We start from the raw sequence: 25,667 nt of genomic DNA, 5'->3' as shown, positions 1-25,667 counted from the left end.
ATTCTAGACATTAGACAAGAATAAAGCTCAAAATCTTATAGGATATTGATGTATATTTTTCTGTAAGTGCAAAATCCATTTCATACCATTTCCTCTCATGGAGTTTTTTTTTGTGGTATGTTGAGGTCTGAGGCTTGGGGAATCCATTCAAACCTTTCTTACTAATAATATTGCCTTCTCATAATTCAATGAGCAACAATGTGAAGTTTTCAGTACATTGCCCTTAATTAAAAAAACTCCCCCCCAAAAAACACAAACCTTTTATTCTAACAATTAATTCTTTATATTTGGTCAGAGAACTTATTGTTATTAGAATCATGAAGGAGGTTTTAATTAAGGACATGGCTAATGAAATGAATAATTAGGGCATTTTCCTAGAATTATGGCATGTTAGACCTGCAAAGGGCCAACATAGAATGCTAAATCTTAAATTTTCAGCTCTTTAAAGAATATTTGAACACTAAATGATAGAACTAGAAAGGGTTTTAGAAATAAATCAATTCAACCTTTTCACTTTTTTGATGAAAATACTGAGGTTCCTAAAGTGGAGAAACAAATTAACCAATACCCTACCTCTGATTAGTGGAAAAAATTAGAACTCTGAATCTTCACTAGTCTGGCGTGGTTTCTGGCTGAACCATGTTGCCTGGGTTTTGGCAGAATTTTCATCACAGCAAGAAAGAGATTTCTCTGAGCAAATTATAAATTGATTGACTTTACAATGGTGAAGTAGGAAGTCCATGTCACCGAGTCTTTGGTGTTTATTCTTTGGGACTTTACATTAGATACCATACAGTTATGGGCATAAACTCTCAGAGGTGGATACTCAAACAATAAATAAACAGTATCCCCTGGCCTTTTGTAATTTATGCCCTTAACTTGTATAATACCTTTCATATGTCCCCAAAGGGCAAATGGCAAAAGTCTCAAAGATGCTAATGATTTCCTACTTGGTCTCTAGGAATTTATGTTCTAATAAACATGGCATCAGTAGCTATAGCATGTTGGAGCCAGAAGTGTTCAGAGATCAACTAGTCCAACCCCCTAATTTTATAGTCAAGGATACAGAGAACCAGAAAACTGAAATGATTTTTTCCATGTAAATGGAAAAGTTCTTAGTATCTTCATCAAGGTCAAGGGAGAGGAAAAAGAAACTTCTTCCCACAGATAGTTTGTTAATGAAATCTCACATTTATTTTCAAAAATCATGTTTTTTTTCCCCACTCACTAGCATAAGAAAGTTGGTATGTTAAAAAAAATCACAATATTCCTAAACCTGTCTCCAGTGGGCTCCCTTCTCCTGCCCATCTTCATTTTTGTCAGTGCCCTACCAATATGTCTGTACTAATATTACATGTTACAAAGTGAAAATTATTCTAAACTTATTCACTTTTTTGTGCTTCAAAATATTGGTCAAAGTATTGGAAGAATTTGCATTAGAATTCCTATGGTAGTTTTTGCTATGCTAGGTTCAGAATTTAACAGGAAGTTAGAAAATAAATGTTATTTATGTTATTTATTTATGTTATTCTCCTTAAAGTAGAAGTCTTCTTAGATGCTCTGGGAGATATTTTTCTTCCAGTTAGTTTATGGTTGTGATTTGCAAGTACTCAATGGTAGTATCAACTCTCCTTCTACGCACTAAGTTCACAAAGCATCAAACAAGGAATGAGTGCCATTTGTACAGTAAATGACTTTAAAAAGACTTCCCTGGAATTCATAGAAAATGAAAAAAAATTCTTCTGCCTTCTGGTGAGATCTCTCTTTCCCCACACATAAAATTCTTATGAATCACAAGGCTGTCCAACATATGATTGCAATAAGGAGGATTATCAAGGTTATTCCTCTTATCACGAGCATCCAATGCTCCATCATAATAGAGTTGTTGCCTTCTTCTCCTGCTGGCATTGGGGTCCTACTAATTACTATCAATAGCTTTAATTGTGTATCCCTAGGATCATGGATGCTTTTTGACATTCATAATCTTCTGCTCACTAGTCATTCCTTCTTCTTTGCAATTGCTAAGGTCTTGAACTGCAGATAGATTCAACTTGAAGGGCAGGCCTACAATCTTACAATTATCCCTTACACTAGAAACAAATGACCTCTTTTCCTATGCTACAGAAATCATCTTTCCTTTCCTGCTTGAACAGTTTCTTTACTGAAATAAATTAGGGTGAATTCTTTAATTTTTCTTCTTCATTCCCATCTATCCAAAAGTGTGATTCCTCCAGTTTACTGTTTTGGGAACTCAGAAGTACTGACTCTTCCCTTTGTCTTCTACCAATCTTCATATTGGGAACAAAGTCTCCAAATCATTCTGAGTGACTTTTGTGAAGTTTTTCCAAGAGAGACAGGCAGACTGAATCTACTCCCACACCAGAAAAAGGTCAACCCTGCTACAGACTGATGACTATTCTTAACTACATAGATATGAATCCTAGAGCCAACAAAAGGTTATATTCACAGCATGCATTGGGTGTTGCCAGAACTAAATTTCCAGTTTTGTTATTTTTGTTGCTAACTTTTAGTCATACTAATAATCCTTATAGCAGAGATTTTAAGGATCCTGTTCTCCAGTTCTTCACCATTCCTGTGAATTCAGAAGAGTAGATGTCTCACCAAAAGCCCTGTCTTTCCTCTTCCTGGGGTCCTGGAGCAGAGTGGATACTCTCTGAAAATTGAATCAGCTACTTAGAAGTGACTTTAAAAGAAACCCAATAAATATATGGGACATTGGGTTAGAATTTGCAATAGGGATAGAATGGGAGATAAAAGGTTATATGTTACATGTTCTTAAAACTAGCAGTATGTGAATCTGTACCCTTGGTTTTTCATGGAGACAAAGACTGTGAGTTCTAGAAAAGTCAAGATTCTGGTTGCAGGAATTCCTCTCATAAACTCAAGGAACTAGATTCTCACTACTTTTCTCCATTGATCAGAAGGAGAGATCAGATCTTTTCCAAATATCAAAATAATTTCTTTTTCTGTATATTAGGAAAGAGAAGAGGGACACTGCCCACCTTTATATCTCATAGGTCATTTCCATTGCCATTTTATATCTTAGTGATCGTAACTGCCTAACTAAGGATTGTCTGGCTTTGAACACATGATGTTCAGAACTATATATCAATAACAACAACAAAAATTACTATTTTTATATTAATTTAAGGTTAATTAATAAACTTGTTGCCCATCAATTAGAGAATGTCTAAAAAATTTGGGGTACATAATGTAATAGAATATTACTGAGTTGTAAAGAGTGAGGGTAAACATAATGCATACAGAGAAACATAGGGATACTTATATAACCTATGTAAAATGAAGTGAAAAGAACCAAAATAATTATATAATCAATTATTGCAACTTTGTATACAGAAAGATTAACAACAAAATAAATGAAACCAAATACCATGAAATTATAATACCTAAGATTGAGCCCAAAGAAGAGATATGAAAATGTACCTACTTGTATTTTATGTGTAATTTGACTTGGTTGATGTATCTTTTAGTTTTGTTGAATTATTTCTGTAGGTGTGTGTTCTCACTCTTAATTCTCATTTTTTTCATAACTACATTGATGGCAGAGGTTGGAACCATTTGATTTAGCAGTGGAAATCTCTACTCAATCTCTGTTCTACTCCCCACCTTCATGTAGGCAGAACCACTCTTTTCCAACTTCTCTCTTGAGGCTTGCTTGACTCTCTGTAGTCAGGTCATTTGGGGCTTCACTACATGTGTTGGTGGGGGCGGGGGGAGGCTCCTTGAAACTGCACTGGGACATGGGACAATAGGAAGGAGACAGACCCTGTATTCACTAAGGCAATAGTTTCTTTCTCTACTAACCAAAGCTCTTTCCTCAAAAATCACTATTCATTCATTTTTAGTCCAGGAGAATCCAGGAATAACTTGAGTTAATTTTAATCTCTCACTTTAGGGAATTTAGTAATCCAGATTACTTAAAGAATGGCTCTTTGGGAGAGGGGAGATATTGAAAAATATAGGTGAGAAATATAAAAACAACAGTTATAATGTACTTTAAGCTCTTTCTTAATAACCTTGTGAGGCAGGTATCATAGGGATTATTATCCTCATTTTATAGATAAGAGTTTTGCTTGCCTAATATTATACATTAATTCTCATAGCCAAGACAAAATCAGGGCTCTTTCTATGGCACCATGCTGTTTCTCATCACTGCCACTATGTTTTATTTTCCTTTCCAGCTCTGGCATTTTATATTCTAAAATTCTGCACTTTGGTTCCATCTAAGTCTGATATTCTATGATTTTAATTATAATAAATCCTCTTTATAAAATATTTTAGAAGGTGGAAACACTTTCATCAGAGAAGCTTCTTGAGGGCAAATATTATATCCCAATATTAGTGATGGAGAAACTGAGGCTTTGAGTTCATTGACTTAACCAGGACCACCCAACAAGTAAGTACCTAAGAATGAATTTCAATGAAGAGTTCCTGACTCTGAACTCAGTGCTTTATCTACATTGCTATCTGACCAAAAAATAGAAATAAGGAGTAAGTAGAAATATAAAAAAGAAATAACTCAAATCAGTTTTGAGCCCTTAAATTACAGGTAATGATACTTTTGCCTTTCATAAAAAAGACAATTCAAATTATTGCTTTCCCCTGACCTTGAACATAATGAAGAGCCAGAGAACATTTCTTAATGGAACTTCCCTCCTTACTTAAGACTTTGATCTTTCTAGGAAATGATTTTAGATATCTATCTTGTTTACTAATTAAAGATATGATAATGGGTTCTTGGAACCTTTTGCATCCTAAAAGATCTCCTGAGCTCTTGAAGGACACCACAGATTCTGTGGCCATCTTAGCAGAGATAACTGAGAGGAAGTCACCAAGAAAGATGAAAACAATAAAAATGTGCCTTAATGGAGAAACCAGGAGAAAACAAGAATGATGATTCATGAATGTTATTTGGAGACAGTAGAGTGCATGTTGGAAAAACTTCAGTATCTTCTGCTACAGTATATAATACTTGCCCTCAAGAGGTTGTTCTGATGAAAGTGTTTCCACCTTTTAAAATATTTTATAAAGAGGATTTATTATGATTGCAATCATAGAATATCAGACTTGGATGGAAACAAAATACAAAATTCTGCTTACCAATACAACTCACCCATTAGGGAAATTAATAATAGCAATGAACATTAAGAAAGAACTTTTAAGTTAAACAAATCACATTTCGCACAAGTCCTCCTACTAGGTAGCAAAATGTTAGCAGCCTTATTTTACAGATAAGAAAACTGAGATGTAAATAATAGTACTACTACTACTACTACTACTACTACTACTACTACTAATAATAATAATAATAATAATAATAATAATAATAATAAATTGACTTGTCTGAGGTCACACAGCTTTTAAGTAATTGAGATGGCATTCAAGTTCCTCTGAAACCTCTATATCAGAAGTATGATCCAGAGAACTCTGGGGATTCCAAGACTCTTTCCTAGGGTCCAACAAAGCCAAAACTATTGTTACAATAATAAAACATTTTCATTTCTAATACAACAAATATTACTTAAACAAAAACTTTTTTGTGAGGGGGGTCCTCAATAATTCTAAAAACTATAAGAGGCTTTTAAGAATAAAAATTTTAAGAACTATATCTTCCCATTATATTACTTTCTTTATTATACTAGTGAAGTTTGCTTGAAGGAAGTCTGTTCCATGAGGCACTAAATCTGTATAGTAGTTAACTTAGTTCATTATTTTTATAAAATAATTCTTCAATCCTCAAAAAGATTTACATGAGGGCATAAATAACAAGCTCCCTGAATACATTTAAACTGATTTAATCATATATATTTTACACAATCATTATTTAAGATTCCTAGCCACATTTCATATTTTATGGCATTTTGTAATACTCTTATATATTAATGAGCCTCCTTTTAAACCAGGAAAGTTATCTAATATATCTCAAAATACAGGTAATGTCAGAACTTTGGGGAAAAAAAGAGTAGAGTGACTCAGATGAACTTATTTATTTAAGCATTAGTTCTTGCCTCCTAACTAGTCACTCTTGTCCCTTTCATTCAGTCTATTCTACCAGATTAATTGGCCTCAAAAACATCTCTGTCATACCTATATTCTGCTCAAAATCTTTGTATGGATCCCCATTAATTCCTAAATAAAGTAGAAATCAAGTCCATGCCCATACTACCTAAATATATTCTGTGCTTCAATTATATCTAACTTTTTTCTGTTCATAGTATATGACATTGGCTTTCTGACCTATGAAATTTGTTTATGCACTTTTCTTCAGCATCAGGCTTCTCCTTAGCCTCAAGTCCCACACATCCACATCTCTACCTACTAAATCTTCCCTATCCTTAGAGATCCAAAATCAAATGTCACCTTCTTCATGGTGCTTCATGGTACATTGATAACCCTAGTATGAAGTGATCCATTTATCCTCTAAATTATGGCATACTTAGTTGATGGCCCTTTTCAAGCAAATTACATATTTCCTTATGTTTGGAGGTCTTCTTTCCCCTCTCACCAGAACACAAGCTCCTTGAGGGAAGGAGCCATGGCTCATACTTCATTCTATTACATATAGTGGACAACTAGGTAGAGCAGTGGATAGAGGGCTGTGTCTGGAGTCAGAAGACTCATCTTACTGATTTTGAATCTGACTCCATTCACTTTCCAAGTGCGTTGTCCCAGGCAAGTCATGTGACTCTGTTTGCCATAGTTCCTCACCTGTAAAATGAGTTAGGAAAGGAAATGTCAATATGTCAATGTTTCAATATATTTAACAAGAAAATCCCCAATTGGAGGATTAGGGAAAGTAGGACATGACTGAACATTCTTTTTTTTTTTTTTAGGGTTTTTTTTTTTTTGCAAGGCAAATGGGGTTAAGTGGCTTGCCCAGGGCCACACAGCTAGGTAATTTTTAAGTGTCTGAGACTGGATTTGAACCCAGGTACTCCTGACTCCAAGGCCGGTGCTTTATCCACTACACCACCCAGCCGCCCATGACTGAACATTCTTTATAGTGTCTAAAACATCTTAAATACCAGATGAACAAATTCATCTGATGGAAATTCAATAGAGGATGACTTTCCTAAACAGGTGTAACTCTTAAATATGATCCTGACCAATAGATGAGAGATGTTGGAAAGATCTATCAGGATATAGAATAAAAGTGGCCTAAATTCCTCTAAGAGCATGGTATGTGACTTTAAGAAATTAGTTCATTTTTCTGTACTTCATTTAATTCAATTCAATATGTACCTATTAAATGTTTATTACAAAAAAGTCACTGATCATGCTAGATCCTGTAATACAAAGAACAAAGGGTTTACATTCTTATGGGAATTATATTCTTCCCTGTTGCCCCATGGAGATGATTACAATGAATCATGTACAGTGAGAAGACCAGTTCAGTGCTATTAAGACTCATACACACACATACACACACACACATGTGTGTGTGTGTATATGTATATGTGTGTATATTTTTGGCAAGGCAATAAGGTTAAGTGATTTACCCGAAGTCACACAGGCTGGTAAGTATCAAATGCCTGAGATCAGATTTGAACTCAGATCTTCCTGACTCCAGAACTGGTTCTCTATCCACTGTGCAACCCAGCTGCTCCCTATATCTTATATCTCTAAAGAACTTGAAAGAATAGCAGGTAGACTTCAGAAAAACCTGGAAGGACTTACATGAATTGATGCTTAGTGACATGAACAGAACCAGAACATTGCATACATTAACAACAATACTGTATGATGACCAATTATGATGGTCTTAACTCCTCTCTGCAATTTGGTAACCAAGGACAATTCCAAAAATTTATAAATGGAAAATGCCATCAATATCCAAGGAGAGAACTGCAGAGTTTGAATGCAAAGCAAAGAATACTGCTTTCACTTTTTAAAATTTGGTTAGTGGTTTTTTTTCTTTCTCATGGCTTTTCCCCCTCGTAGTTCTTATTCTTCATTCCCAACATAACTAATATGCAACATGCTAAACATAATTGTCTATATATAACCTATGTCTTATTACTCAAGAAGGAAGGGAGGGAGCCAGAAAAAATGTGGAACTCAAAATCTTACAAAACTGAAAACTATCTTTACATGTAATTGAGGAAAAAAAAGAACATTAAAGATTTTTTTTTAGGTTTTTGCAAGGCAAACAGGGTTAAGTGGCTTGCCCAAGGGCACACGCTAGGTAATTATTAAGTGTCTGAGACCAGATTTGAACCCAGGTACTCCTGACTCCAGGGCCAGTGCTTTATCCACTAAGCCACCTAGCAGCCCCAAACATTAAAGATTAATAAACACCAAGCTCCCAACAACCCTGTGAATCAGCAATATTAGATATCTAGTAGTGTCTCAATAAATATGCTTTCCTCTGATGACTTATAGGCAGTGAAGTATTTTGGAAGGAACTCTGGACTAGGAGTCATGAAAGCTGGGTTCTAGATCCAGCCTACTACAAACTCAGTCACTTCACCTTTGCTTGCCTTAGTTTCCTTATCTGAAAAAAAGATGGGAGTGGATAATTTTTTAGGTTTTTTGCAAGGCAATGGGATTAAATGGCTTTCCCAAGGCCACACAGCTTAAGTGTCTGAGGTCAAATTTGAACTCAGGTCCTCCTGACCCCAATGCTCTATCCACTGCACCACCTAGATACCCTGGGAATGGATAATCTATAAGGTCCCTTTCAGCTCTGGTATTTGGGGCTTAGCATACAAAAGAAATAACATAGAAAGCATTTTGAGGTTTGTAAAGCATTTTACAAATATTGCCACCTTTTATATTCCCAACAATCCTGGGAAGTAGTTACCATTATTATCTTCATTTTTACAGCTAAGGAAATCTAGATAAGATTTTGGCAAGACTTTGTTATCCAAGTGAGGATCTGAGGCAAGATTTGAACTAGATTCTTCCTGACTCCAGATATACCTAGCTGCCCATAAAGAAAGAATAACATTTCCATCTGCATGAGTTAGAAGGAGATGTATTTTTGATGTGGAAAATCAGACCCTTCTTTCTAAAATTTTAAATAAAAAAAAAAGATGTGTATGTGAACATTTGTGGTGTACTTTCTTCCTTATTTAATGTATTATATTGCATTTCCCCTTCAGTCCCACCAATTTTAATTGTTTGTTCCCAAATGCTGCTATTTCTTAAGGCTACTGTATTAGTACCTGACTGGACTGAGAAAGTCTTGTCTTTTTCATGGTTTTTTCAACTGGTCCTTACCAGACAAAAACAGCTTTGTTATAAGTGTACCCAAGATACCCTTCTTTCTGGGGCCAAGGTTTTTGAAACCAGTGGAGCCAATATGACCATTCTCTTGAGCCTAGGGCCTGAAAGGTTAAAAAGGAATCAAGCTGGCCAAGGAAGGAAAAATAAGCAGCAAGCCTGAAACAGATTTAATAAGTGACATCGTTCCTTTCCATTACGTTTTTTGTTCAATTTTCATGGGAATTGCTGTTTGGGAGACTCTTTGAGCCAACCTGGGGCACCGTCCATCATAAATATCAAGCTCAAAATCATTCCAGACTCCTTGTCTACACACAGTAAAATGCTGAAAAGTGGAGGCAATCCAGCTATTATATCTTCAAAATAGAGATCATGGGAGGCCATTATCCCTATTATTAAAGGGTTGGGGGAGGGGCCTTTTCTACCCCTAACTAGAAGCACAGATCATCAAATTATTGATCCAGACTTGTAATTCCCTGATGTGGGTAGAGCCTGTAAAAGAAAGTCTCTTTAATCTACCGGAGCAGGTTGTCAACAGTTCTACAAGTCAAAGTCTTAGAGCACTGAGACTAGATGACTTACCCAAGTTCACATAGGCAATATATGTCAGAGATGAAATTTGAAACCATGTCTTTCTGATTCAAAGTAAGATCTTTACCCACTATACCATGATACTTCATATTTATCTAGTGTGTTAAGGTTTGCATTGGGTTTTAAATATCTTAGCTCTCTTCTTCCTCATAACTCTATAACATTTGTAATATTATTACAGAATACCCCCTCTCTCAAATCCAATTCACTTACTTGTCAAGGTCTTCTTCAAGAATGAAGGACAAACATGAACATCATTATTACAGATAAGGTAAAAAGCTCAGAAGAGGTTCAATAACTTGTCCAAGTTCAATAACTCATAAATGTTTAGGCAAGATTCACACTCAGAATGGCAGAGCTAGAACCACAAAGATTATTCAATACAACTGAAGTTAGTCAACAGAGATTGATTAAGCCCTTACTCTATGTGACCAAGAGACACTGGGCTAAATGCTAGAGATGCAAATACAGCAGTGAAGTAGTTCTTGCTCTCAAGGACTTTACATTCTAATGGGAAGTGACAAATATATAGATCAGCATATGCAAACTCTGCGTGTGTGTGTGTGTGTGTGTGTGCGTGTGTGTGTGTGTGTGTGTGAAGGTGAACCCAGGGTGGTCATGGGATAGAGGGCACCAGCTGTCAGGGAAATCAAGTTGAAGATGGCATTTGAGTGAAGTGAGAACTAGGGCTTTCTCAGTCATCAGCCCATTCTTTCTATAACACTTTCCCATCTCCCTTCATGAAACTGCATGAATGTCTCTCTTAAGGGTTAAAAGCTCATTCACCAGTGTCTATATTGAAAGGAATCTAAGCATCTTAACCCTCTTATTCCTCATAACTCTACAACATTTGTAATATTATTAGAGTACTCCCTCTCTCAAATCCAATTCACTTACTTGTTCAGGTCTTCTTCAAGAATGACTTCTAAGCTTCCCCCTTTTTCTATATACCACCAAAGGTCTAATCTAGCTTATTTTACTAATGAGAACTACAAAGTAAGATGGCTAGTGACAAAAAAAACAATGAAGCTCCATTCCACAAAAGATCAACAAACATTTATTGTTTGTTGATACATTATATGTATCAGACATATAGCCAATTTGGGGATATAAATTAAAAAAGAAAGAAAGAAAGAAAATGTAGTACCTGCCCTCAAGGAACTTACAATCTAATGGAGAAGGACAACACACAAAAGAAATCTAAAAACGGAGAGGAAGGAAACCTTCTCATGACATGGAGGAAACATTAAAGAAATCAAAATGAGTACAACCAGACTAGAAATGAGGACACATCTGAGGATCTAGGTAATACCTAAGAGATATAGAAAATGCATCAGAGTTTTAGAGAAGTATGGAAAGAATCATGTAAGCTGATGTTGAGCGAAAGGAACAGAACCAAGAGAAGGGAGAAGAACCAAGTGAACATGAAAGTTTCCTCTAAACCAGCCTTTATGGCTTCCTAAATGGGATGATGCTAAGAACTGGTGAAATGATGAGAGGTCATGATTGAATCAAGAATTCAGGATCTTGAAGAAAATAGGAGAGAACTAGGAAGTATAAGGAGAAGTAAGGGATGATGAGCTGGTAGAAAGGGATATATAGGATCAGAGGAGTAGGGGAAATAGGAATCAAGGAGGTAAAACAAAAGAATCCTTAAGTTGGAGAGGGTAAGTAGGTAGAATATAGACTGAGCGGGATTTGAAGTCTTGGTAGATTTGAATACTGGAGAAAGGGGATAGGTAGAACTCATGCCATGAAAAAAGCAAGAACTACTGAAGAACTCACTTAAGTTCTGAGAACTGTGCCCTTGGGTGATTGAGTGACAAGAGGGAGCTCAGTCCTTCTTTTCCCTTGGCACCATTAAAGCCTTGACCCTGGTGGTTAGAAAAGAGTATGTGAAAACATTATGAGTTGATCAACCTTGATGGATGCAATTCTTCTCAGCAGTTCAGAGATCAAGGACAGCCCTAAAAGACCTGTGATAGACAATACCATCCAGATCCAGAGGGGAGGAAAAGCAAAAACACAGCATCTGAAAGTATACTATGTTCCCTTATTTAAAACTTCTCTTATGGTTTTCCTTCCTGTCTGATGGTTTTCTTTATTTTCTCTTAGTCGTTATTCCTCTTACACAAATGATTAATATGGAAATATGCTAAACACAAATATACTTATGCAATTTTTACCAGACTGTTCACTGCCCAAGAAAGAGGGAAGAAAGGGAGGGTGGTAGAAAAAAATGTGTAACAAATATTCACATAAAATAATAAAAAAAATTTAAAAATAAAGAAAAAGCACCAGAGCAAATCCTGATTAGGGAAAAATAATAAAAGTCACAGTTAAGTCTTTTATCCAGCCTCACTTAGTAAAGGCATAAAGAAAGGGAAATCTATGAAGAGGGGATCCAACCAGGAGCACACCTTAGAGAGCATTCTAGTGCCTGGGAAAGTCCACATACCAAGGTAAGAGAAAACTGTATGGGGCACTTCAAGACCTACCCCAGGGCACTATAATGGGGAAAGGTGCCAATTGGTAGCTTTGTTGCCCATTGCACAGTACTGGGTTACAGATTACTGTGGAATGATAAGTGGACCTCAACTCCAATGGCAATGGCAGTTCTCAGATGGGAGACCTTAGGTGGTATATAGAAAAAGTGGGAAGCTTAGAAGTCAGTGGCAGCAGCTACAACAGTAGTGTGACTCAGATCTTTGATACAAAGCAGAAACCTACTTCTGATATCTAGTGCATCAGACCTTCGGAAGAATAATTAGAGTAGGAATACCAAACCAAAGAGAAGGCTACAATTCTCCTATTTTGGGTAAATGGAGCTTTCCAGTGTGTTGATGGGGTAGACAGAGGGTCCAGCAACAATCTACTTTTGCTCAGACCAAAACCCAGGTCAGGAACTTGAAGAGCTTGAGGCTAGGGGTGGAGGGGGGGATGGGGAAAGCATTCAGAATTTGTCCTAGATCTGAACATTTCAGAAGCACTAAAAACTTTCCTTGAGATCCTAGAATAACAAAACTCAATATACCTCAAGTAAGCATCACCGAACCAGTCTAAATCTTTCCTCCAGAAGTGCTGCAGAACTCATTCTAACATCTAGTCTGAGGTCAGAAAATAGATTGAAAAAAATGGGCATACCAAGGAAGAGAACCTTATGCTTATGAGTTTTTTATGATGTCAGAATGTTCAAGATATAAACAGATAAGAAAGTAATTCTAAACTATCTACAAACATTGCCTCAGGAAAAATGAAAACAAATAAACACATAGTTTGAACATAAACTCAATAAGAATACATGGAAGCCAGAATTAATTTTTTTAATAATTATTTGAGAGTATTTAAAGGAAAAGTTAGGGAGAAAATGAGAGCCCTGGATGAAAGAATTAAAAAGAGAATTAATAGCACAAAAGGTGCAAATCTTGCTTAAGCAACAAACTCCTTGAAAATTTAAATGGACATAATAGAAGTCAGGAACTCCATGAGGCAACCAGAAATATTAAAAAAGAAGTCAAGACTGATAAAATTAGAAGTAAGTGTATGGCATCTAATAAGAAAAGTAAATGACCTAGAAAACAGATCAAGGAGGAAAAAAATTAGAATCATTAGATTGGCTGAATATTTTGACCAAAAGAAAGAGAGAGAGAGAGAGAGAGAGAGAGAGAGAGAGAGAGAGAGAGAGAGAGAGAGAGAAGGAAGGAGGGAGGGGAAAAAAGAAAGAGAAAGGAAGGAAGAAAGAAAGAAAGAAAGAAAGAAAGAAAGAAAGAAAGAAAGAAAGAAAGAAAGAAAGAAAGAAAGAAAGAAATCAAAGAAAGAAACACTGAATCTCTTAAGACCAGAGGTCAAAGTAAAAATAGAATTGGTCAGTTAGCTCCTGGGAAAAAAAAAGTCTCCCCCCAAAAATCATAGCTTCAATGAAAAAATACTACACTAAGAAATAATAATTGAAGTTCCAGGAGCCAAAGTTAGTAGGATCATACAGTTTAGCAGCCACCACAATAAAAGATGAAGAACTTGGAATATGATATTCCAGAAAGCAAGCAATACAGGCTTAAATCAAAGATAATTTACTCTGCAAAAACAGTATAAAGTAATGGGGGAGGGAGGAGAGGGACTGGACATTTAATGAAATAGAAGTCTTCCAAATATTCCTGATGAAAAGACCAGAGTTGTAGGAAAACTTTACAAGTAGAAAGAAAGGAATAAAGAGAAATATTACAAAGTAAACATGATAACAATGATAAAAAATAATCTGTTTATATTGAAATGTGAGAAGATGATGCATACATTCCCCTTGATCTCTAGCATCATGAAAGTTCTTAGGAATCTAATTAGTTTTCAGGAGAAGACCCTATTCAAACATGGAAGAGGAGTTGGAGGGAGCAGCTGACATTTGAACCTCATTCTTATCTGAGTTAGTCAGAAATAGGAAATTTCTAGTTACACATAGGGAAAAAAACCTCACTCAAGAATGAAAGAGGAGGGAAAGGGTAGGAGAGAGGAGAGGAAATTAGAGTTAAGGTAGATTAAGAGAGACATTAGTCCTAAACAAAAGAAATTCTAGGCATGTACAACTATATTTATAACTTTTTTTTTGAAATGGCAAAGAATGGAAATCTGAAAAGATATCCATAACTTATGGGAAAGACAAACAAATTAGGGTTTGTAAATATGATGGTCTACTATAGTGCTGTCCTTTTAAAATCAGCATAATAACCAAACAGAATTTCAGAGAATTTATGATGAAAATGAAACATGCCAGGCACTTCATGATTTAGAAATGAAAAACTCAGAATGCAGAATGAGGCAAATACTTTTTCCAGGACATGGTCAATGAGGAAATATGTTTTGATTGACTATACATTTGTTTAATGAGTTTTATTTTTATTGTATTTTCAATTGGGGGTTGGAGAAAGGGGAAGATTAAAAAGATGGATTTTGACTGATTAAAACAAAATCCATTTTTTAAAAAAAGGAAGACTAAGAAACTCTAATGAATACAGTAACAAACAATTATTTCTGAGAACTTTTGGTGAAAGATGATGCCTACCTCCTGAAAGACAGATGTTGGTCTCAGAGTACAAACAGAAATATTTTATTTTTAAACATAGCCAATGAGAAACTTTATTTTGATCATACTTGCTCATTGGGGGTTGTGTTTTTCTTTCTTTCTCAGGAGAAGGGAAATAGGAGAAAGTGAAGCTGATCTTTGAAAATAAAATTTTATTTAAAACACTTAAGTTATTTAAAATTTAATTATAAAACATAAAACATTTAATTTTAAAATATTTACAGGGGCAGCTAGGTAGCACAGTGAATAGAGTTTTGGCCTTGGAGTCATGAAGACCTGAGTTCAAATTTGACCTCAGTCACTTAATGATTGCATAACTGTGTGACCTTGGGTGAGTCATTTAACTCCATTGCCTTAAATAAATAAAAATTTTTTAAAAAGGGAAAAAATTTACAGATGAGAAAACTGAGGGTTAAAAATATGAAAAATGCCTATCTAAATGCCACATTACAAAGAAGCAGCATAATGTAAAGAACAAGATTTTGAAATATATAATCTAGATATAAACTTTAGATTTGTGTCTTACTAGCTGTGTTGCCTTGAATAAATCACCTCCCTCTTCTGAGACTCAGTTTCCTCATGAGGCAGTTGAATTAGATGATTTCTAAGGTCCTTTCCAATCCATGAGTCAATAGTGACTAGAGAGCCAGCCACAAAGTCAGGAAAACCTGAGCTCAAGTCCTGCCTAAATTTTTCACTCTTGTAGTACAGGTTCCGTACTGTATGTATAGAAAAGTTGTCTCACCTACAAGTTCCCTATAGCAGTGAAATAATAGATCTTCTCACTATTCTGTATCCCTTCAGGATTCTAAAATTGAGGGACCAGAACCCTGGCTTCCTGAATCCCAGTTCATCATCTTTTCCTTACAGAGTCCTCTACTTCATCCTGCAAGATCCCACTCTATTTCCATACCTCCAATTGGAAAGATGATATGCCCAATCAATGTCACCCCCAATTTAACTCCTGAAGCACTTATTATATTGTTTGCATTTAATAATTTGCCATTTAATAATGCTATTTTGCAGCATTTCTCTTTCTCTTTTTTATTTTTTGACAATAAGGGTTAAATGACTCACCTAGACTCATACAGTTAGAAGTGCCTGAGACTGGATTTGAATTCAGGTCCTCCTGACTCTAGGACTGGTACTCTACTCTTTGACCCACATAGTTTGCCCCCATTTCTTATATTGTTTTCTTGTTTTTAAACTTTTTAACTTATTGCTTGAGAGTGTGGTTTTTCTTTTCTCCATTAGGTAGATGGTGAGTTCCCTGAAGTTAAAAGACATGTTAAAAGATTCTTTGACTCCTCTACAACCTCTCCAACAGTTCTGGGAACATAACAAGCATTTAATAAACATTCATTGTTTTAGTGTGTTCACAGAGGTCATTGTTCTTCCATAATTAGAACTCTTGCTTTCAAATGCGAGATTTTGAATAAGTTATATAGTGGAAGAGTATTCTCTTAATTTCAGTATTGGACCCTTGATGGGATTCAGAGATAGACTGTCAAGCTTGGAGGCAGGAATACTCAACTTCAAATCAAATATGGCCCTCAAACCCTTAGTACCTGTGTCACCTTGGGCAAGTCATTTAACCCTCTTTGCCTCAATTTCTTCATCTATAAAATGAGTTGGAAAAGGAAATGGCAAATCACTCCAGTTTCTTGCCAAGAAAACCCAAAATAAAACAATGACAAGTGGTAGTATCATGAAAAGCTTAGTGGATTTGGATCCTGGCAGCCTGGATTGGATATCTGCTCCACCACTGATTACCAGCTGTGACCCAAGACAAGTCATTTCCCTTTTTCTGAGCGTTAGTACCCACCCACATCTGCAAAATGGAGGGAAGAAGAAAGGCACTAGCTGCCTCACTTCATGGTAGTTGAGGACTGAATTATAAGTAAGTAGCCCTGTAACCATAGAACTATATAAATGCAGGCTATTATTATGTATTGCCTTCAGCTAAGGGATAGGGTGGAGACTGAGTAGGAAGTAGACCATGCTGCATTAATAAAAGTGGGTGAGGTCCAAAAAGATTCTGTGAGGCTGAGATGTTTTTAGCTTCCACTTGAAAGATTGCCTAGATATTGTTTTCTTGTTTTAAGGTACACTTTGATTAGAGGGAAGAAGTTGGATGACTAAAGACTGGGGTCTATTCTTAGTTTTCCTTAATTACTATGACTCTTCAGGTGAGTTACTAAATCTTTTATGACTCAGTTTCCCTTACTATAAAGCTTAGCTCCGGATATCAATTCATAATGGGTAATAATGGTCTGGAAGATAATGCACTAGCAATAATCATAGCTCCTGGTGAATGCTATGATTTCAATGGCCTTCAGAGCTCCTATTCCCTTCTTTGGGCTTAAGTCAAGGACTTGATTTTCCTTCACGGTAGTGCTAGGAAAATTGAACATTGAACAGTAGGAGAGTTCAATTGGCTAAGCAATATACTCTGGACACAGATACGTTAATCCTACATAAGGAAGGAAAAACATGTCAGAGTTGGAGAGGTATAGCCTTTTGGCAAACACAGTAAGAAAATGCATGTATGTATTGTGTAAACTAAAGTATTAGAATTTTAACTCACTCTTTATGTGAGAGGCAGCCAATGGTAAACAGCTAGAATACCAACCTTGGAGCTGGGTTCATCAGAGCTTCCTCTGATGCAACATGGCTGTGTAACCCCTGGGCAAGTCACAGCTTCTCATTTTTCCAGGCAACATTAGAAGTGAAGTGAAGGAGAGTGGAGGCTGGGGTAGGGGGTAGGAGGGCTGAGGAGGGGGACCAGTCAATGAAATTCCCATCTCCATATACCCAATGTACCCTTCCTAGTATGAAACACATTATCTACTCAGGGAGGCTTGCTAGCATATTTCTGGAAATGCATGATGGAAGAATCTCTTCCTTCCCATCTTTAGGCTTCTTCTGTTTCCTGCTAATTTATTGTATAGTGACATAACCTTTGGATGCATGGTTTGTTTGCCCTCTTTACTGACAACTTTTGATAGTGTAGTGCTGTTGGTTTATAGGTGTGAGGAGAAGCATCCATAGCAGTAGTAGTCAGCTATGGTTCGCATTTTCATCCAGCTACTAGATAAATATGATACATTGGTGACTTGATTTTGGATGACAGGTGACTTGAAACCAGGAGATTCCAAAAAGTCATATAAGGTCCCACTGACAACTGGAGTTTCAGAGACAGTAGGACCAGAAGACAGATCTAGTAAGGAGCCTGCCCTGAAATACATCCTGTTTGACCCAATCTAATAAAGACTTGGACTAACTGAGCAAAGGAGAAACTTGTCCATATGCTCTGCCACACCCAGAAATAAACTTAATGGGGGAATATTCTGGGGAAGAAAAGAACTCCTAGGGCCAAGAAGTACCTCACCCTGTTTGGGGAGTGGTGGGCAGAGGAATTTTTGGAAGTAATCACTTTAAGTGTAAGTCTGTTCTCCTTAGAGACTGAGCTGATATGCAGAGGGAGAGCATAACACCTAGCTAAGGAGAGGATGGATTTTGTTGTATTTTAATAAATATTCCTTTGTAAAAGCTAATTGATATTAATGGCTAATTAATTTGGGGGAGATGTTTAAAGTCTGATTACACTAGGTAGAATGTGTCATGTAACAGTTTGCCAGTAAAAAAAATTAGAACCCCAACTTTTCAGGATTATCCATAGAACCCTCAGACTTGTGGATAGTACTGTTCCAGATATCCAACCTATCAGTGAAGTGGGATAAGTGAAGGTAAGCCCAGAGCTTATCCTACCTAACTATAAATTGCAGAATTGAATATGAATTAGCAGAGGGACTTTTCTTATCTGAAATTCTCCTTATCACAAAAAATCTCAGGTCTCATCTTAAAATGAGCAATTATTAATAATATGATGCAAAGAGTGTTAGATCCTATTTCTGACTCTTTTAGCTGTGTGGCCCTGAGCAAGTCATTTTACCTTCTCTGAATGTCCATTTTTTTCATTTAGAAAATGAGGTTAATTAGAGCATTTTCTGCCTATCTGTTAGGGTTATTAGAAAGAAAAATACTTTCAGAGTCTTTCGTGAGCTATTTTTATTATAGATTTCATAGACTTTTATAAATGACCATTGAGATAAAGAAACTGAGGTCAGATAAATGCTGCCCAAAATCATATAGCTCAGTAATTGTTATTGAAAACTCAATGAACAATAATGTGACTTGAGTCACTTATCAAAATTATTTTTATGTAATCCAAGTCTGATCCTATAAATTGAACAAAAGTACTGAGTTATGGTTATCAAAAGACTGATTTTAAGATATCCCAACTTTCAATGCCTGACACTATGAAGAATTATACTTAGAAATTCTTGAATGAGTACACAGGAACTCAGTAACTGAACACAGAGAAGTGTCTCTGCCTCTTCTATAGGGAAATCATAGTTACTCTACTCATTTTCTGTAATGACTATACAACTGAGTTAAAAGTATCCTACAAGGATGATTGGCATATGAACTGGTTCTCCACTAAAATGTACATCCTAAAACAGAATAGAAACAAGAAAGAAAGTAGTAGTCAAAACCATTTATTTTCACTGCTTATTCCCCCTCCCCCACTCATCTTTCTTAAATTCTAATGTATAGGAGTGCCAAACATTAATGTCCTGGCCATATATGAGAGCTCTCTTATTAACATATGGAATTCAACTGAGAACTGAACCTCAAGCACTCTGTCAGAAGACTGTGGATGATATGAATTCCAGTGCTGCCCAAAATCTAAAGCTCTGTAGCATCCACCTTATTGTGGAGACTGAGAACAATGATGAGTCCACAGACTTATCACTGCCACAATGAAATGACATGTGATATATACTTCAAGATGCTATAAAGAGTAGTTAAAGAGTAAAGAATGACATGGAACACTATTGGCTAAAACTCAGGGAGAGAATTGCCAAAGATGTTCCATTTCTGGCACCTACCACCTTCTCAAAGATAATCAATTGTGTGACTAGCTATTTTAATACAAAGCAGATGATTTTTATCCTTAACTGATGAGGCCCAGTTATCATATTATTCTTTTGTACAACTTCACTATTACTAAAGCTTATGAAATAGGCAGTGAGGTATTGTGAAAGGACAGGAAGGGCACTGAAATCAGGCTACAAAGATCTGGATTCAAATTCTGAACACTGTCAGTTATTACATAGGCTGCTTCCTTCACAACCTTTTTCTTCAGAGATATTAAGATTCCTCTTTGTTAAGGGATTGGAATATATGATATCTAAGATTCCATCAGGCTCAAATATGTCATGCTCCTAATATTTGATTTGTAAATTCAGAGTTAAAAAATCTGTAATCTTGTTTTCTTATCATTGAAATAATAGTGGCATGGTATCCATGACAAATATGCCCAAATTTATTAGAATGAGTTTCTCTTTTTTTAAAAGGGGAGAGCTGGGAAGGAAAAATATTTTTGTTTATTGAAAAAAAAATAAAATTAAATAAAGGCACAATAGGGATAGACTGTGTCATAGTCTTGCAGTTTTTGCTACTGGGATTCTGAGACTGGAGGATCATTTGAGTTTAGGAGTTCTGAACTGTGGTAGATCTAAATTTATTATGGCCCTGATATATTGAGTAGTTTCAGATAGGGAGATTCCAGCTCAAATACATGTATACATGCATACTTACAAAAAATATGCAAAAAAATAAATGAATAAATAAACAAGAAATACATTTAAACAAAGACAAAAATGTTCAGAATGAGAGAAATAATTGACCTTTTGTCTTGCTCTGGTCAAAATACATCTGGACAGTCAAAAGTAGCAGTGGTATGCTGATCACCAAAACTATTCAATTCAAAGCCAAATGACCACTCATGTGGCATGTTGTAGAAATTCCTATACTGGTAGGAGATTAGATTAAATGAACTCTAAGATCCCTTCAAACTCTAGGAGACTGATTCCTATGATATGCCATCATAACAATGTTCAACCTGACCCAGCATAATTGTTCGAATTAGTGCCACTAACAAAAGGTCAGATTTTATCCTACTATGCCCTTCTCCTATTTGATTCATTGACTGCTCAAGCTTGAAGAGGAGAAGGAAGTGAAAAACAAATTATCCTTTCACTCCTAGTTGGCCAATTGCCTATTATACTTGATACTCTATTCTCCTTATAGAGCTGGAGCTAAAATTTTATTCCCCCCAGTCACAGCCAGAACCAAAATGATAAGGATCTGAGAGAAGAGAAAAGATGAAAAATGAAGGGAAGAGAAGATAACAGCTTAGATCAACTGGCAACTATATGGAGGTCAAGAAAAGGGCCTATAATCAGGAAATCAAGTTGGAGGGGGGGAGAAAATGATACAACTACAAGGTGGAAGGAAAAAGTTTTCCAACTGGGAAGGGTCAGCATGGCCATAACTAGCAACATTTATATGCAGGATAAGCAGGAAAAAAATATTCTCCTTTCTCATATTCTCATTATAAGGTGAGGTGGGTTGCTATGTCGAAGGCAAAGACTCTGGAGTATCTTGATTGTTGCTGGGGAAGACACCATGGTGAAGGAGGGTCTGTGTGGAGTAGATGCTTATCTGGGCTAACTTAATTTGGGGGAGAGGTCTAACATTAATCATATTGCTGTTTAACTAGGTGTTCCTACTTAACTAGTCAAATTTATTTCTATCTGTTATGCTAAAGGGGTAGAAGTACTTCCACTACCCCCTCTAAATTTTGGTATAGTGGTTTAAAGTACTGGTTTTCCTGCCCTAGTTATAACTATTGGGTCATCATTAGTTTCTAAGTTCAGGAGTCATTTGGGGAAAAAAAAGAAGTTAAAGACCATAGAGGATTTTTCTTTTTTCACTTCTTCCTTCCTACTTACCCCTCCCACTTCCACATAGGGGAGGCTGTTATATGCAGCCTATATACTTACAAATATATTCCTGCATAATCTCAAATTGGGCATTGGATGTCCTAGGATCATGGTAATTTTTGAATCTACATTCATTCAAAACCATAGTTCATGAATCTATACAAATCTCTACCACTACTTACTTTTCTAGTCAGTCAAAGAATTGAATGTGTAACCTTTGTGTCAGGAATTTCCTTTTGACCCAGAGGGTCACCTTCTCCCACAAATGCATAGTGGGCATGTGTGGAGATATGTAGAGAAAGGCATGTGTAGCATATACAAGAAGGAGTGATTACATAGAGAATATATATGTTCAGTAAACATTTGACCAAGATTCATGAATGTAGTAGCACATGAATAGGGTACATACATAGGAAGAACATTTTTCTTTGCCAGATATTTGACTAAGACTTTCTGACTCTGTGTGACTCTATGTGATCCTACATGATCCTTTGCCAGGTATTGCTCTTTGTCATTCTTCCAAGATCATTTCTTCATGTTATTTCTCTGGTCCTATGGTCACTGCTGGTTGCCCTCCCCACTCATGCCTCTTGGCAGGAAGTTTCAGGGCTTCTCTTTGCTTCAATTATACTTGCTAACTGAAGTGCTATTTCTTCCTTACAAAAGGAAGAGTAGACTCAGCTATTACTCACATAGTTTAAACCCAAGAGGATACTGAGTTCTTTGTTAAACAAAAAAAGGCAGAACCTCTAGAATTCTCTATCATCAAACTATAAGAATGTTCTTACTTGTCCCACAGGATCTTGGGTATGGTAAGTGTTTATTTTATAGAGAATATTCCCTATCCTAGGTGCCAAAATATCTGTCACAAAAAGTCAGAGCTGCCCCAAATTACATTGTGCTTTTAGGCTTAAATTTATTTTTTACTCTTTATCCTATTTACGAAGAGTAGCATCTCTTGTGTGGGTCTCTTTCTGTTTTAGGGCAAGAAACCCTTTTTTACTCCCTGCCTTATTTCCATTAGCTCCACTGCTCTTAGTCAGTATACATTTATACACTTTGTTTTTAGAAAACTTCCAAGGGTTGTCTGGGCTCAGGGTCCCTCAAATTCCTCAAATTCCCCAAACAATTTTGCTTTCCCATGCAAATGAGTGGAAGGGAAAGGGAAGAAATAAACTGAAAGTATGTGTCAAGGTCATTGTCTCTCCCCCTGCCTAACTATATTCCTGACTTTTCATATGTGTAAAACATTGAGGCTTCTTTACATATAATATTTGTTTAGCTTTTGTTGGTATTGTTGATGGTGTTGTTGATGATGGTGATGTGGATGATGATGATGATGATAATGATGATGATGGAATATATTTTATATAAATTGGTATTCAGGTTATAAACTTTCATGGAGAATTGAACTCAAACTGTTGTTCAGTAAGAAATCATGAGTAGTGGGACTTTAGAAAAAACATGAAAAGACTTGCATGAATTGATGCTGAGTGAAGTGAGCAGAACCAAGAGAACACTATAAACATTAACAACAATGGTCAATTATGAAGAATGCAACTCCTCTCAATAGTACAGAGATCAAGGTTAGAGACATGCTATAGACAATGCAATCCACATGCAGGAAAAAAAATGAAAGCATACTATATTTACTTTTTTAAATCTTCTTTTATGCTTTTCCTTTCCTTCTTACATTTTTCCCTTTCCCCTTAGCTCTAATTTCTCTTTTATAACATAACTTATATGGAAATGCTAAGCATGATCATATATATACAGGTATTTCCAGACTATTTACTATCATGCAGGGGGGGAGGAAGGGAGAGTGGTAGAAAAAATGTGGAACTCATAAATTTTCAAATGGATAAATGATGAAAAACTGATTTTGCATTTAATGGAAAAAATAATTTTTTTTAAAAAAAGAAAATTGAACTCAAAAAATAAATAAATAAGGTATGACAATATAGCAATGTATCACCAAAGTCAGGATCTGAATAATCCATGTCTTAGTTCTGATTCTGACATTAATTTGTCATATGATATTGGACAATTCATGTTACCTCATGTCTCTCAACTTCAAATTGGGAGGGAATGGTAGAACTAGCTGAGATCTAATTTTTTTGTACTATATTATTCTCTGCTCCAAATTCCCTTCTCCAACCTCTAAGGTGCCTTCTTAATTCTGAATATTTATAACTCTTGAGCTAAGAAACTTGCTGAAAAACTCCAAAAGTGAGTTTTTCATTGACACTTCTGGATTCTCCTGTGCATTTGTGCCTTCCTTTGGTTGTTCCATATTGGCCACTAGTCAACCACTTTGTGAAAAATGTTTATTTTAATAAATGTTGCATTGGGTGTGGGGGAGTGGGGGTGTGGAGGGGGGGGTGAGCCAAGACATTTATTGCAGAACTTGGCATAGGTTTTCAGAAATCATTTTAGCAGGAGGCAGCCCTGGACAAAGTGCATTTACTTGTCTACCTCCCAGCCTCACTTCCAAGCAAAAGCGGCTGCAGTTTTCATTTACAGTCAGCAGCTCAGTTGGGTTATGAGCCATGGCAGTTCTTTCCTGAAAAGCCAGTGTGTCATTAGGAGCAAAGAGTCTCCATTCTCCTGTTAATGAGGGATCCTTTCCTGTTTTCTTTCAGCAGCAACAACATAATCCATCTAAGCCAGGAAGGGAATTTTATCAGTCTAAGTACTGAATCAAAACATCATTATGCATGATGAGCATTTAGTGAATATCTGTTATGAGTAAGATACTTCACCATGGACTGTTTGATATCCAAAAAGTTCAAGACATGTCCCCTGACCCAAGGGAACTTATAGTCTATTTGAAGAGTCAAAACACACTCACAATTAAGATAAACCAATTCATTCCTTGAGTATTCTTTAGATATTTAAGTACTTACTACTAGTTAATATCAATCTCTTTCTACTGACTCCATTGCTTATTAGATGATATGTGTTTAGTTGTCTGAGGAGTAGAACATTAACTTTCTTAGAGAACACATTGTTGTTTTTGTTGCTATTGTTGTTTGTCCTTCATCAAAGACCATACATCATAGAGGTGATGCTATGACATGCATGTAAATTGGATTTGAGTGAGGGGTGCTGTGCAAAGTCACCAGCCTCACTCCTCCTCCAGAACCCATTTGGGTTCAGATTTGATGACTAGAGATGATCCTGGATGTGAGACAATCAGGTAAGGTAACTTTCCCCTAGGTCTCACAGCTACTATGTGTCAAGTATCTGAAACCAGATTTGAACTCTGGTCTTCCTGACTCCAGGGCCAGTGCTCTATTGGAGCCTTGTGGACTGAAGTGATCTGGGAAGCATTCATGGAGAATGTAAAACTTAAAATGGCCTGGAAGAGAGTGATTAAGATAAGTAGAAGAGAGTGAGAAGTTTTTTATAGGGTGGGAGAGAAAGAGGCAATAGAGTGAGCAAAGATCCAGAGAAGAATGCACATTGAATGTGAAACCCTTGTGTCAGGAATTTCCTTTGGACCCAGAGGGAGCAGGAATATATTGAGGATCTTTCTTTTCTCTGATTTATTATCCCAACTCAAGTAGAACTTGGGAACATCACTTTTTACTTCTCTCCTAAGAGTAAATACCGGCTCCTCTTGTACTCACAAGACCCAGACCAAAAGAAAAAAAAAAGAAAACTAATACAGTTTACAATTCAGAGGAATTAAATTCATTTTCAGTCAGCTTCAGGAAAGTGTATATCTCTAGGATTTATGTTATTGTCCTGGATAGGGCTACAGAAAGAGGAAAGGAGTCAAGGTTTATTCCTACACATTAGTGTTCTTCTCTGAAATATCCTTTTCATTCTCATACTATATTTTTCTAAGAAGTTCTTTCCAAATCATTATTGATAAG

Source organism: Macrotis lagotis, chromosome 1 (genome assembly GCF_037893015.1).
Source record: "Macrotis lagotis isolate mMagLag1 chromosome 1, bilby.v1.9.chrom.fasta, whole genome shotgun sequence".
Taxonomy (NCBI): domain Eukaryota; kingdom Metazoa; phylum Chordata; class Mammalia; order Peramelemorphia; family Peramelidae; genus Macrotis; species Macrotis lagotis.
Note: the sequence above shows the minus strand (reverse complement) of the source record.